Raw genomic sequence first — 13637 nt, forward strand, 5'->3', positions numbered from 1 at the left:
AGTCAGATATGTGGGGTCAGAAACTTAGAGACAAAGAGGAAGGATTCCTGGCAAATACCTACAATAGGTGTCACCATTATTTGGGATTTAAATAAATATATATATGTAAGGTCAGGGGCCTGGGGACTTTGCTGCAATGGCCAGTGCAAGAAGTCCAGGCAGGTTAGTGTGTGTACATGTGAGATGGATCTTGTGGCTATCCCCAGAAGCCCGAGTCATCTTCTCTCACCACCAGCAACATGGCTGTTCTTAACTGTCCACGGGGAAGATAATTAAAACTGGAAACTTGAAAAAGAGGGGATGTGGAGGCCAGCCTTTCTCCCAGCCGAAAAGGTCTCAGGAAATTCACAGATGCAACATTTCACAGAAAAGTTGCTGGAAGATTCTCTCAACTTCCCATCCCTGGAGACAGAAAAATGAAACACCTTAAATTGGATTCAAGTCTCCGATTGCTTCTAAATGTTACAGTTGGCTCACGCCAGCTGGAGCTGAAGCGTAGAATAACCTGAGAGCTTGGAATAACACATCCCAGAGTGCAGGTGTATGTATGTCGTGTGGGTGAGTGGTGGCCACAAGCCCTGCCACTGCTTTCTATCATTAGGTTGCAAATTGGAATCTCTGTGGCATTGTCCTTCAGTGGCTGTGAAAATGAGAATCCTACAGAAAGCTGAGCAATGGAGGCTTGAATGGTGAAATAAGTGTTAATCTGTGTGGTCTTCTGAGGCCATGAATTTAAAATGCCTGGAAAAACAAATTTCAGGTGTGTTGGTCTTTGTACTTCCCAAGTTGTAGAATGTTTCAGCTAATGCACTGTCCCTGTGTTACGTTAGCATTGCATTGAATTTCAGTGTCAATTGGAGGTTAAGATCTGGCCTTGCCTGATTTTTAAAAAAATGGGAGAGAGCACATATTCAACCCATTGGTTGAATATTCAACTCCACATGACCACATAGCTCAGACTAACCAGGTCAAAGCCAACTCCATTTGGGCCTTCCAGGGAGTGGCAGGAACTCAAATCTACTTCTGGGAGTGCATTAGCAGGCAACTGGATTGGAAACAGAGCAGAACTCAAATCCAGGCTCTCCAAAACATGATATAGATATGCCAAACGAAACACTTTGTTGTTGCACCAAATGTTTGTCCCTCCTGAATCATAGAGGAACTAGCAGAAGTCCAGCAAAGATGACATCGAGATTTCAGATCTGATAATGGGAGGTTTGGGATCCTGCTGGCTAAGAAAGGGGAAGGTTGACATGGGAAAATTTGATATTAGAAATAGCGTTCATCCATTCATTCATACAGTGAACATTTGTCACACTGTTTGTGACATGTTCTTGGCATTAGGGTGCTGAGAAACGTGATATCCTGATGCTGACTTCAACAGGAATCCAGAACTACACACATAAATAATAAAGACAAAAAGGAGAATAACTTTGAGATAAGATCATGAAATCAGGAGCCTTCTGTGTGTCCACTGAAGATAAGAGGAAGAACCCAATGCACATGAAAATAAGGACTGAGAAGAGAGGAGATGTGAAAATTGAGCATGGAAATGAGAGGTGAGGATGGGACAGGGTGGTGCTCATTGTTCCACAATATGTCAGCTGGAAAAGTAAAAATTGGGTGGGTGGGAAAATCACAGGCATCAGTGAAGGCAATAGCCAATGCAACACAAATATTAATGATACTATCTACCATATATTGAACATGTATAGCTTATGCTTAGTGCACTTATTTGGTAAATATCTATGAAACACTGTTTTAGACACTGTGCAAAGCCCTGAGTTAGTAGTGATGAGCAAGACAACTTAGGACTGCCTTCATAGAGCTTGTACTCCCGTGAATTTCAAGCTACATGGCATTTTCTGCTGCTAAGAGGAATCACTAGGCTGTGAACACAGTCTCAGCATGGAGGCTTAGGGCTGTTATATAAATAACCCTCCTAGGCCCCACAGGGACAAGGTGGTGGGTTCTGCCTGATGTCAGAGTCTCTAAATCACCACTGTGATGGGAATGTAAGTAGAGAAAGAGCATTCTGTGTGAAGGCCTGGGAGGGAACAATTGCTGATAAAGACTGAAAACAGATTTCAAAGGGTTAGGGAGAGAGGATGGAGAGTGATAGGAGGTAGGGAAACTTAGAGGCTTTATTTGACCAGGAATGGAAGTAGAGGGATTGTTGTAGGCAGAAGCCAAGTGCCAGAGCCCTGGGAAAACAGACTGACCTTAAGTGTGTGGTTAAGAATTTTATGTCTTTTTGGGTGTCCAGCCATTCCATTTCATAGTCCTGTTGTCTTAGACTGTGTGCCATTAGCTGTGGCTTCTAGGGACCTGTAGGGCCTGAAATTCCTAGAATCTGTGAGGTCCTAGAAACCTGAAATGTTTGAGACCAAAATCTCTGGATTTGGGGCAATCCCTGGTTTGTGACTTCCCTGGATATGAGAATCTCAACACTCCAAGCAACCAACCAAGCCCAATTAATCTGATATGCACAGCAACTCAAGAAGACATGGGCAAACATTGAACAAAATCCTTCTTAGCCACAGAGCACATTTTCTCCTCATTCACCAGCCATGGAGTGACTGCAATCACAAACCAGCAGCTGAACAGACACAGTTTAACAGTACGTTGTAAAAGTTTTACAATTAGTGAAGATAAGTACAAAATTAATTCCTAAAGAACAAAGCAATTTAAAAAGCACATAAGGACACCATCAGCAAAGAGTGGAGAAGAGCAGAGGAAGGAGTGTGCCATGCCATTCTAAAGGGATCCTCACACTGTGCTCACTGAAGGAGCCACAGAAAAGTAGATTAACTGATGCACCAAAGACCTAATAACAGACAAGATGGTCAATCTAAGGGAAATTTCTGTCTTAATTACAGAGTTGGAACCAAGGGGGGAAATAGCTATAAAGGCTATTATTGAGACAATTAACCAACTTTGCTTATAGACTATGGATGTGATAGTGGTAATGAAACCTTGTTTAATTTCCTGATCTGGGGGTGCATGGCTGGGAGACATCAAAGCTAAAACGTCAAGCCCTGAGAGCCAGCAGCAATCTGTGTTACAGCACCCACAGTTATTCCCACCCTCTCCTGGCTGTTTCCTTTTCTAACTTCTGCTTCTGTTCACACTGAGTCAGCCTGTGAGTTTGTTTTAGATGGTCTGATTTTCAGGAAGGAACCACCAAACAAGGCCCTGGCTTACTTTGCTCTCCCTGCTCGCCTCACTCTCATTGTGCAAGCCTCACTGTCATTTACCATTGGCAAGCCCAGGTTTTCGTAAATCTGCAATGGCAGAAGGAGAATTCAGAGACATCATTACCCATTCCAAATGCTCTTACTTTAAAACAGTGAAACCAAAGAGTAACTTTTTCCCATGGTTGCAGGTGCCAATTTGCAGAAATTACCCCTGCACACATGTTTTGCCATAACACAACGCTTTCTTATAAAATTCCATTAGGGCCTGTCTCTCTCTGTGCCTATCCAGTTTGTCAAGGTCCAAGGCTCAGGCTGCTGGTCTTTTTCTTTGCTTGGTTCAGCCCCTAGCTAGTAGGCAGTGGAGCACTCCATAGTGTGTTTGCATTCTGTCTGATTTCTTACATCTGCTTTTGCACAGAATTGGGTGAGGCTCCCTATGACTTGCATGATCTTCCCTATTGAGATTGTGGTCAGAGAACTCAGGGACTGGGTAGGGGAAAGAAGAGTAATACTGTAACTTCAAGATAGACATTTTGAATTTCAATGTTTCTGTAACCATGTTATACCTTATTAATTTGGCATAAATAAATAATAAATGTAGAAAGTAACCACTAATTATCCAAACTAGACAATTTTGAGTGAAAGCAAGTGCCATTTGTAATTGTACTATAGCCACAGTACAACCTGGTATCGTACTACTTTAGGGTTTAATGTACACATTTTTGCAGCTCATTCTATTGACATTGTTTGCTAAGGATTTCCCATATGTGAGGCACTATGCTTGACATTAGGCATGTAAAGTTTACAAAGTAAATGCAGCCCCTTCCTTTTGGAGCTAGCCGCATATTGGAACAGGCAGTTGGAAAAAGGGAGCACGCAGCAGATGGATAGTTGCAAATTGCAAGGGGTGTTGTATTAGTCAGCTCAGGCTGCCGTAACAAAGTACTGCAGACTGGGTGACTCAACTGACAGAATTTTACTTTCTCACTCTTCTTGAAGCCAGAAGTAAAATCAGGCTGCCAACATGATGGCGCCTGGTCAGAGTGCTCCTTCTGGCTTATAGATGGCCACCTTTTTACTGTGTCCTCACGTGGTGAAGATAGATCTCTGGAGTCTCTTCCTCTGATAAGAGCTGCGGTTCCATCAGATCAGCACTTAATTCTTATGACCTTCATTAACCTTAATCACCTCATGACAGGCCCCTTTTCCAATACAGACACATGGAAAGTTAGAGCTTTCAAGTATGAATTGGCAGGAAGACAGAATTTAATCCATAAAACGTGCTGCCTTGGGAAAAATAGAACATAACTTCAAAAAAGTTATGATTTTGTATGTTTTATTGAAATGATAAAACCCCCACATCCTGAAACTGAACCCAGTATGTAGCATGTGTTTAGTGAATAACTGTTGGACTGAACTGGAGCATAGAAGGAACATGATCTGACCTATAATTTTAGAAAATGATAGGAAAGCAACAAGGGTCGAAGCAAAGAGTTTCTCAGGAGGCTCTGAGTGGCAGTGTCCACACGACAATGGTGACTTGGACCAGGATGATGGTTGTGTGAATGGAGAGAAGTGATGTGGATATTTAGACTGACTACGTGTGCTGATGCATTGGACGTGGAGGGGGAGGAAGCAACCATAATTACTGATGAATTATGGGTTTCAGGCTTGGGTGTGTGAGGGGAAAACTCAGGGACAGATGGGCAGGCAGGGAAGGCAATCAAGAACTTGATTTTGGACAAGATAATCTTGAGATGCCTGAGAGACATGCAAGCGAGGTGCCGCGTGGGCAGCTGGAGCCGTAAATCCGCACTCACAGGAAGGTGCCAAAGCTCTGGCAGAGAGAGCGAAGCTTTTAATCACTGAAACCTTGCAGTGATCTTCCTTGTAGCCAATACTTAGTGGACTCTGAACGCAGGCCAGGAGCTGAGATAAAACCTCTGCGTGGGTCACTTCACAACTGTTTTTGGGACATTATCATTTTTGCCTTCATCTCACGGATAAGAAGACTGAATTAATTTCCCAAAGTTGCCAATCCAGCAAATGGGAAACAGGATTTGGTGACAGGGCTGTCTGGCCCAGAGCCTGTCCTCTCAAGTGGCAGGCTTTGGATCCATTTTCTCCTCCGCCTGTAGATCACCATGGGATTTGGACCTCAGGTTTGCTCACTCACCTGGGAAATGATGGGAGCCAATCTGCTAGGTCCCCTCCAGCTCTGCTGTATGGCACTGCTGGTCTCTTTTTGCAAATCCTATTTTGAGTGCAAGTTTGATGTAGGTGCTTTTTGGAGATAACCCTGGTAATGAGGTGCAAGCTGACGATTCATTTTGATGTGTATTGCAAAGGGCAAATTTCTCCAAGACTCAGACGCCAGCTTTCATAATCTGCATTTAAATCGAGTCAGAGGCAAGCTCTGTAGAACAAATGTCATTTCTGAATGAGAGAATGTTCAGCATGTCAGCTTCATTTCTATCATGTGAATGAGAACCTCCAGGGGACCTCTGAGCGTGTGGGGGAGTGGTGCTGGGACCAGACATGGAACTTCCCCTGGTGTCTGCTCCAGGCTCTGCCAGACTGCCTTCCCCCTGCTCTCATCTCAGGGATATGAACCACCTATAGTCAGATGGCCCTGGATGCCAAGCTGAAGATTCCTGGTTGCCCTGGATCTCAGAAAGGACCTCTTTGACCTATTATGGCTATATTTTTTAGACACTGATTCCAAAAGTCATCCTTTAGGCTGCTTAGGGGGTGGGGGTGGAGGACCAGCATATGGTATAGACAGACCATTTGCATTTGATTGTACATGCTAACAAGCCATTTGTATGTATGGGGTTTGTTTCTGATTAGATTAAACTTCATCCAGAAAGGAAAGAAACAGCCACTGATTAAAGACACAAAAAAGGAAACACTTTAAATGGGTAAGTGATTTTCATATAGCTAAGTATAAAATAAGCATAGTCCAGGAAATTCACTTTGGATAACAGCTGGGTAAGGCACAAGGAGAAAGCACAGCCATGGAAAAAGGCCCCACCCACAGGGACTTCAACACTCACACAAAATAAATAGATGGTCCCAGTGATGTATTTTCGATAGGTGCAATCTCCCTGGTTTCTGGTGCCTGCAGGGACGAAGCCTTCTGGTCACCTTACCCCTTTGCACATTGCCAACATTCCAGACTGCAAGGGCAACCCTCAAACGTCTGAGACTTAACCCAGGAGCACTTCATTATGGGCTCAGACTGCACTTCCCCAAGGAGTAGAAGGCTCTCCAGGCAAATTTCCTCCAGTTGATGAACTTAGTGCCTCAAGTTCATTCTCTTGGGTTCACCTTCTTTGAACTTCACTCAAGACATGGTAGAAGTGCAGAGGAAGGGGACATCTTGGACACTTGTCCAGAAGTGGCAGATGTCATTTCCTTTTTTATTTTGTTGTTTAGAGCTGCTCCCAAGTCCCTCCTTTCTGCACAGGGGCTGAGAGGTGTAGACCCATTGGTGTGGGCAAAGGACTCCCTGAAACCCTGTAGGGACACCCCTTCTCCACTCCTATCTCAGTTTTCCGTATCCCAGTGTGTCCAGGCCTGACTTCCTTTTCCAGTGTGAGATCGAGGAGACTGTGGGTGAGCTTCCTTTGATCAGAACCACTGGAGGTATCTCCTCATTGTCAGTGATCATGTGTTTGTAAAGATCCTCCTGGAATTTCCTTCTCTTGACTCCTGTGGTTCTGTCTTGCTAATCAGAGGATTGGTTTCAAAAAAGTAGATGATGGATCAGTTAGCTGAGTTGTGCCTTTGATACTGGCCCTCCAGCCTGTCCTGGAATTTCCTGTAGGCAAGCACCTATTTTGAAAACTATCAAGTCCCAGCAACACAGTCGTTTACCTTTCCTTTGTGAAGCTTCCAGACATGCAAAACCTGCTGGTCTTCCTCGGAGATTGTGCCAGGTGAATCCCCATGCTGCTCTCCAGTGGCTTTGATGGGTGTCAATCAGACAGAAGGAACCACGTCCAGTGTTTCCTGGGATCCAAAGGTAAAGATTCCTTCAGTGTCACCTTGTGAGAAAACGTGTCAGTTTTTCCAAGGAAGAATCCTATCTAGAGGACCCTGCATAAATTGTAGCGCTAGGGCATTTTTTAAAGTTTATTTATTTATTTGAAAAACCAAGTTATTTGAGCTGCTGGTATAGTCTGTAAGTGACTGTAGTAGCTAGGGCTGACTCAGGCTAGAAACAGGAGCTAGGAGCTTCTTCTGAGTCTACCACGTGCGTGCAGGGGCTCAAACATTTGAACCATCCTCCACAGCTTTCCCAGACCATTAGCAGGGAGTTGGATCAGAAAAGGAGTAGCTGGGATGCCAGTGTTGCAGGTGGCTGCTTTAACTGCTACACCACAACGCCAACCCCCAGAGAACTTTTTCTTTTAATGAAGGCTGACAGAAGAATAAGCATTGTCAAAGTTTAATCATGTCTCCTTAACATTTACAAATAACTCTGCTCACTCTTTGGAGCCTGGGAGAGAATCATACCAGGTACATGGAATCCCAACTCTTGATTCAGGTGATAAACATGTATTGAGCCGCTGTCCTGAGTTGCTGCTGGAGGCTCCTTCCTGAGGGCAGGGTAAACATCAGCCTTTGCTCTGGGTGCTCTCGTGGGTCCCCAGGAAGGAGGCAAGAAAGCTTGCAGGTTATACTGTGGTGAGAGAGCATTTCCTGCCCATCAGGTTGGCACAGATTAAAACACTGAGTGATGTCAAGTGTTAAGAAGGGTGTGAAAAGATATGTGTCTTATCTGTGCTGCTGGGAGTGTTGTTTGGTGTACATAGTTGAGGAGTATTTTATTTCTCTACTGAAAGTTGAACATGTATCTAACCGTGTGCTATTCAGTAATTCATGCAGAAGTACCCAATCTTGGGCTCCAGGAGAATGTTCCAAGGAGCTCTGTTCATGTTGCTGGAATGCAGACATAAATCGTGGTGTATTTGTGCAATGAAACACTGAGTTGAGGAAGCAAGGAATGAATTGCAAAATGCACACAGTGTGTTTCTATTCTAAATTTCAGTTGGTGGCCAGGAGGTCATTCACAAAATTTAGGTCACTGGATTAACTTTGAGAGGATTTTGAGCAATTTTTAAAGTTCTGGTTCTGAATGCCAAGGTAGGCAAACAGTTGGTTCTCGTGTTGCGTGGCTTTAAACTGTACCCAGGCATTTCTCTGACTCACACACACAGAAACATAGTTACCACACATGCTGTGCAAGAGGAGAAACAGGTGGTACAGGAAAAAAAAAGTTTGGGCAGGCGAAGAAAATAGAATTAGCAAAACACACAAGTGCATGTCACACAAGTGCATGTCTGGTGGGTGAGTGTGAAAACAGCTGTGGTTAAAGGCAGCAACCCAGGAACATGGACGACTCTGAGATGTGAGAGACATCCACATGCAGGGAGTGGTGGACTTATGAGACACACTGTGGACTGGGACCTTTGCCTGGGACTGGAAGTTCAGGTGTTGGATTGATCCGTATCACAGAAGAAGCTGTCTCTATGCTCATATTGCCTCCATCCCAGATCTTCCTCTGTCCCTCACCCTTGACCCTCCCCGGCCTGACTTTTATATTAGCCTTGTCCACATTTGACCTTGCCTCATGTGCAGAGTTGAACAACAGGGACCTCCTGGGAGTGAGTGTCCTGCTAGGCCCTATTCCATATCTGGGTTGGTGCACATCTCTCACCCAGTCACCACTCTGCAAATCACTATCTAGTTCTCTTCCTGCTCTCCTAGGGCCTCAGCCTCACTTCACATTCACCTTGTTTTCCTCCCATAGCCACCCTGATGTTAGTTTCTCCTTCTTGTCTCAGCATTCACAGTCACTCTAGGCAAGATAACTCCACATAAAAAGATAACTAACGGCATGAGCCAAGAAATCAGGACACAAGGGTGGTACAAATCATGTGTTCCAAGAGTCTGGAGGAACTGGGCCAAGCTGACTTTGGATGAGTGGTGAGTAGGAAAGATGCTTTCTGGGCTAAAAAATAAGAGGGATGGTTTGCCAAGAACCAAAGCCTCACTGAAAGTCATAGGAGGTAAAACCCAGGAAGGATTTGGGATGTCATCATGTATGAGGCTCAGCTGCCACCATCCCCAGTGCCCTGCCTCTGCCCATGGGAAACAAAGCCAAGATGGTGGTACATTGTTGTTCCCTTGATCCCAGGGAGACCTTCAGAATCATCCTCAACACATTGACATTGACAAGCAAAGGACATTGACAAGCAAATGGATTTATCACAGGGTGTGAACTCATTTGCTATTCCTGTCATGTCTGAATGGGTGAGGGCAGATTCTATCCTGTTACCTTGCCTCTGGTGGCTCTATGTTTTAACCCAATTCCCAAGTCTATCAGTTGTGTTTCAAATACCTGAAATCATCAGCAGCAGCCCTGATAACAAAACTCCCTCATCTGGTCACTGGGGAAATTGAGGCTTGAGAAGAAGAAATTTGTTTCCACAGGACAAGGCCCTGAATTTGCACATGTAACTCAGGATCCAAGGAAGCAAAAGAGAGTTGACTTTTCCCATGGGCCTTCTACCTGCTTCTTTTTGCTAGCAGGAACTTACCTTTTAAAATCCATGGGGTAGGGCCCGGCGTGGTGGCACAAGTGGTTAAAGGTCCTCGCCTTGCACGCCCGGAATCCCATATGGGCACCGGTTCTAATCCCGGCAGCCCTGCTTCCCTTCCAGCTCCCTGCCTGTGGCCCGGGAAAGCAGTCGAGGACAGCCCAAAGCTTTGGGACCCTGCACCTGCGTGGGAGACCCGGAAGAGGCTCCTGGCTTTGGATCAGCATAGTATCGGCCCACTTGGGGAGTGAATCATCGGATGGAAGATCTTCCTCTCTGTCTCTCCTCTTTGTATATCCGCCTTTCCAATAAAAAAATAATAAAAATAAATCTTTAAAATCCATGGGGTTATTCCAGTAAAAGAGCAGACAACAAGTCCACTCTAAGGTTGATGTGCGAAAGAGCTATGAGTACAACCCTCTCCTTTGGTTCCCAAGGTCCATGCTTCTTTATGGTTTCCAATGGATGCTTCAAGCCTTTTAAGAAATGGCAACAAGATGAGGGTCTTTGGGAGGGTTTGTGGTGAATGTGACTTTGCTCTGCCCTGGGTGGATCTGCTTCAGGTCCCAGTCCCATGCAGGAGCAAACCAAGCAACTCCTCTGCAGGTACATCCAACATTGGCAAGAATGGGGGTTTTCTCTACATTTTCATAGCTCTATAATACGAGGCTGTCTACTTACTGTCAGCCATGGTCATTTGCTGGATTCCTGTTTTGTTTGTTTGTTTGATTATTACTCATTTAAGTTCTACAGCCAGAGCAACTCTTTGATTGTAGCAGTGTAAACACAAATCACAGAACTTTGTTGAAAAACTAGTTGAGTTTGAAGGAAGTCATTGTGTTCAGTAAAGCCTGACCACAGTTTATGTTTTTGACTTTTATTAGGGCATCCAGCTGAACCAGTTAGAACTGAGTCTCTATGGTGAGAGAGAGCTCAGGATTCTCATATCCCTGGACTCATTTGTTCAAGCATTGAGTCTGCACTAAGTGACAAGTGCTGATATACACAGTAGTAAACCTACAGACATGATCCTCGTTTACATGGAGCTCAAATTCCATTGTGACAAAGCACATGTGTAACTGAATCCGTAAACAAAAGCTTTGTGAATATTAGTGCTTTTGGGAAAAGGCTAGGGCACTTCAGGTATTCAGATGGGATCTGATTTAGACTGGGTGGGTCCAAGAAGGTGCCATTTCAGCTGTTCAATAAGTAGGGGGAAACCGTCCCAGGAGGATGGAGTAGCAGGTGCAGAGGCATAGGGGTAGGAATGACTTCAGTGTAGTCAAGAAGGCCTGGGATTCATCCTTGGCCAGATGTCCCCAGAGCCTGCTATATCAACACATGCCTTGGCCTCACCTACCTTCTTTGTTAGCCACCTTTGTTCTTCATTTCTCAGCTACCTAATTCTCTCTGCCTTGCTAGTCCTTCTAGTTCTTCTGTCCACCCCTCACTCTCTGTATGATGTCCTGCTTCTCTAGCACAATCCTTTATCTCTCCAACTATTATGCCAGTCATCAACTAGATGTAACTGTTGGTGAGATTCCTTTGAGTGAAGCCATTGGTCAGTGGGGCTGCTTATCACCCAGGAATTGGCAAACACAGACTGTATCCCATTGATTTCAGTGTTATTTGCAGGGCCAGAAATGGCAGGACAGATGTGTTGAGTCCTGAGTCTGTATCTTCTGTTCCAAACATACGTAGTGCTGAGAACTCAAGGCTGTAACAAAAGCAGATGCTGCTCTCCCCTGTCCACACAGGGGTTTCCTTGTACAGAAGGGACGTGGCTGAAGATGGCTCTTCCCAGGGTCTGTGAAAAGAGCCTCCGGCACATGTCTCTATTGCTGGGGCAGGCATTCTGGCAGACAGCCTATCCTCAGCAGTTTGCTCACCTCTCCTCCCCTAAAAGCAAGTGCACAGGAGAAGCCAAGTTGCAGCAATCATCATTGTTATTATGGAATAGTAACAGAAGCAGACTGAGGACAACCACTGTTCCAGGCGCTACAACATGGGCTTCCAGAGCCCACAGCCCTGGTGGAACCCACTGTCTGTGTTCTATAGAGGCTAAGTAACCTCAGGTCACCCTTTTGCAGGCAGGGCCACTGGGAGCCTACATCCTGTCCCTGTCCATGGTGCTTGTCCTCCTGTAATTGCCACCCCTGCAATGCTCCAGTGAGGCAGGCCCAAGGCACTGCATCCCTTACCACACAGGGTGCTCCACACAGGGTGGGATTGAGGCTGCAGAGGGAAGTAACATGTCAAAGTGACGTAACAGCAAAGGGCAGAGGCCAAATCTGAATCCAGGTCTCTCTGACTCCAAATCTGTGGATGTAGGGATGAGCATTTGGGACAATGGTTAAGAGATCTGCATCCTATACCACAGCACCTATTTGAGTCTCAGCTCTGTTTCTGATTTTAGCTTCCTATTAATGCACACCCTAGAAGGCAGCAAGCAGTTGGGTCCCTGCCACATTATCAGAGACCTAGATTTAGTTTCTGCTTCCTGTGTTCAGCTCAACCCAGTCGTGGCTGTTGCATACATGTGGGGAAGGCAACCAGTAGATGGGATCTCTCTCTCTCTCTATCTCTCCATCTCTATCTCTATTCCTTTCACGTAAGTAAGTAACTAAGTATGTAACTAACTCACTAAATACATACATATATACATAAAATTTAGGTGCTGGCATTGTGGCACAGTGAGTTATCTGCTGGTGTCCCATATCAAAGCTCTGGTTTTAGTCTTAACTGCTCTACTTCCCATCCTCCAGTTCCCTGCTTATGTCCTTGGAAAGCAGTGGAAGATGTGCTTGGAGAGCTGGATGGAATTCTAGGCTCCTGGAATGGATTCTAGGCTCCTGACTTTGTGGCCATTTGGGGAGTGAACCAGCAGATCAAAGATATATATACATACATATATATATAATCATTCTGCCTTTTAAAGAAAGAAATCTTCAAAAATAAAGATTTCAGAAAAACAATAAGTGCTAAGTGTTCCTCCTACCCAGTTCAGCCATCCTTGCCCCTCCTCCTGAAAATCTATGACTTTTCTGTGCACATTCAGCAGGTGTCATGTGTCTAAAGAGCTGTGACCACATTTTGCAAAGGGAAAGGAGAGGCTGAAGCAAGCAATTGCAATGGTACCCGACTGTGGGAAGACAAAATAGGGCTCACAAAGCAAGGCAATCTAACTCATGGACGGGGGTACCATGACATTAACAAACTGCTACCTGAAGGATGCAGCAGGGAAGGTGGGATGGCGTGGGTGTGTAATTGCATGTGGTATGATCTGGATGCACACAGGAGAAAGCATTCTGTTTCTACACACAGAGATGGATAATCTTGCTTCATCTTACACCCAGACTTATTGTTATAACAGCTGCCAAGTTGATAATACCTGGAAAGTGACCACTACTATCCACCCGCAGCCCCTAATTACTTTGCCTCCAAAACCACAGTCATCAGCCCTGTCCAGGTATCCCAGATTCATCTCACAGATAGGAAGCACCAACCATTTATGTGCTGATTGATTGACTGGCTAAACAGAAGTCCTTTGATTGCTTTGAATCCTATTTTGAATCCTACTTTATTCAACAAGTACTTACAAAATGCTTACATGTACCTGGTCATGTGTTTGGTGTTAGAGATGAGAAATGAATGAAATACAATTTCTCCCCTCTGGGAACACACATTCAGTTAGCAAGACTAATCCAGCAAGTAAGCTGTGATGTTCAGAGCTGTAGCATCCAGAGCAGTGAGACACAGATTCTGTCATGAGAATTAAGCAAAGACCCCACAGTGCAGGAGCATGCAGTCAAGGTCCTAAGAGGTAGATATT

General features: G+C 44.9%; 1 protein-coding gene across 2 annotated transcripts in view; it reads left to right on the plus strand.

The window, feature by feature from the left end:
- The window catches only part of GALNT18 (polypeptide N-acetylgalactosaminyltransferase 18), a 328177-nt gene that overhangs the window by 263481 nt on the left and 51059 nt on the right, over window positions 1-13637 (plus strand). The gene's annotated exons all lie outside the window — the stretch shown is intronic.

This window comes from Ochotona curzoniae, unplaced genomic scaffold (assembly GCF_017591425.1).
Source record: "Ochotona curzoniae isolate NIBS_2020 unplaced genomic scaffold, NIBS_Ocur_1.0 contig_517, whole genome shotgun sequence".
Taxonomy (NCBI): domain Eukaryota; kingdom Metazoa; phylum Chordata; class Mammalia; order Lagomorpha; family Ochotonidae; genus Ochotona; species Ochotona curzoniae.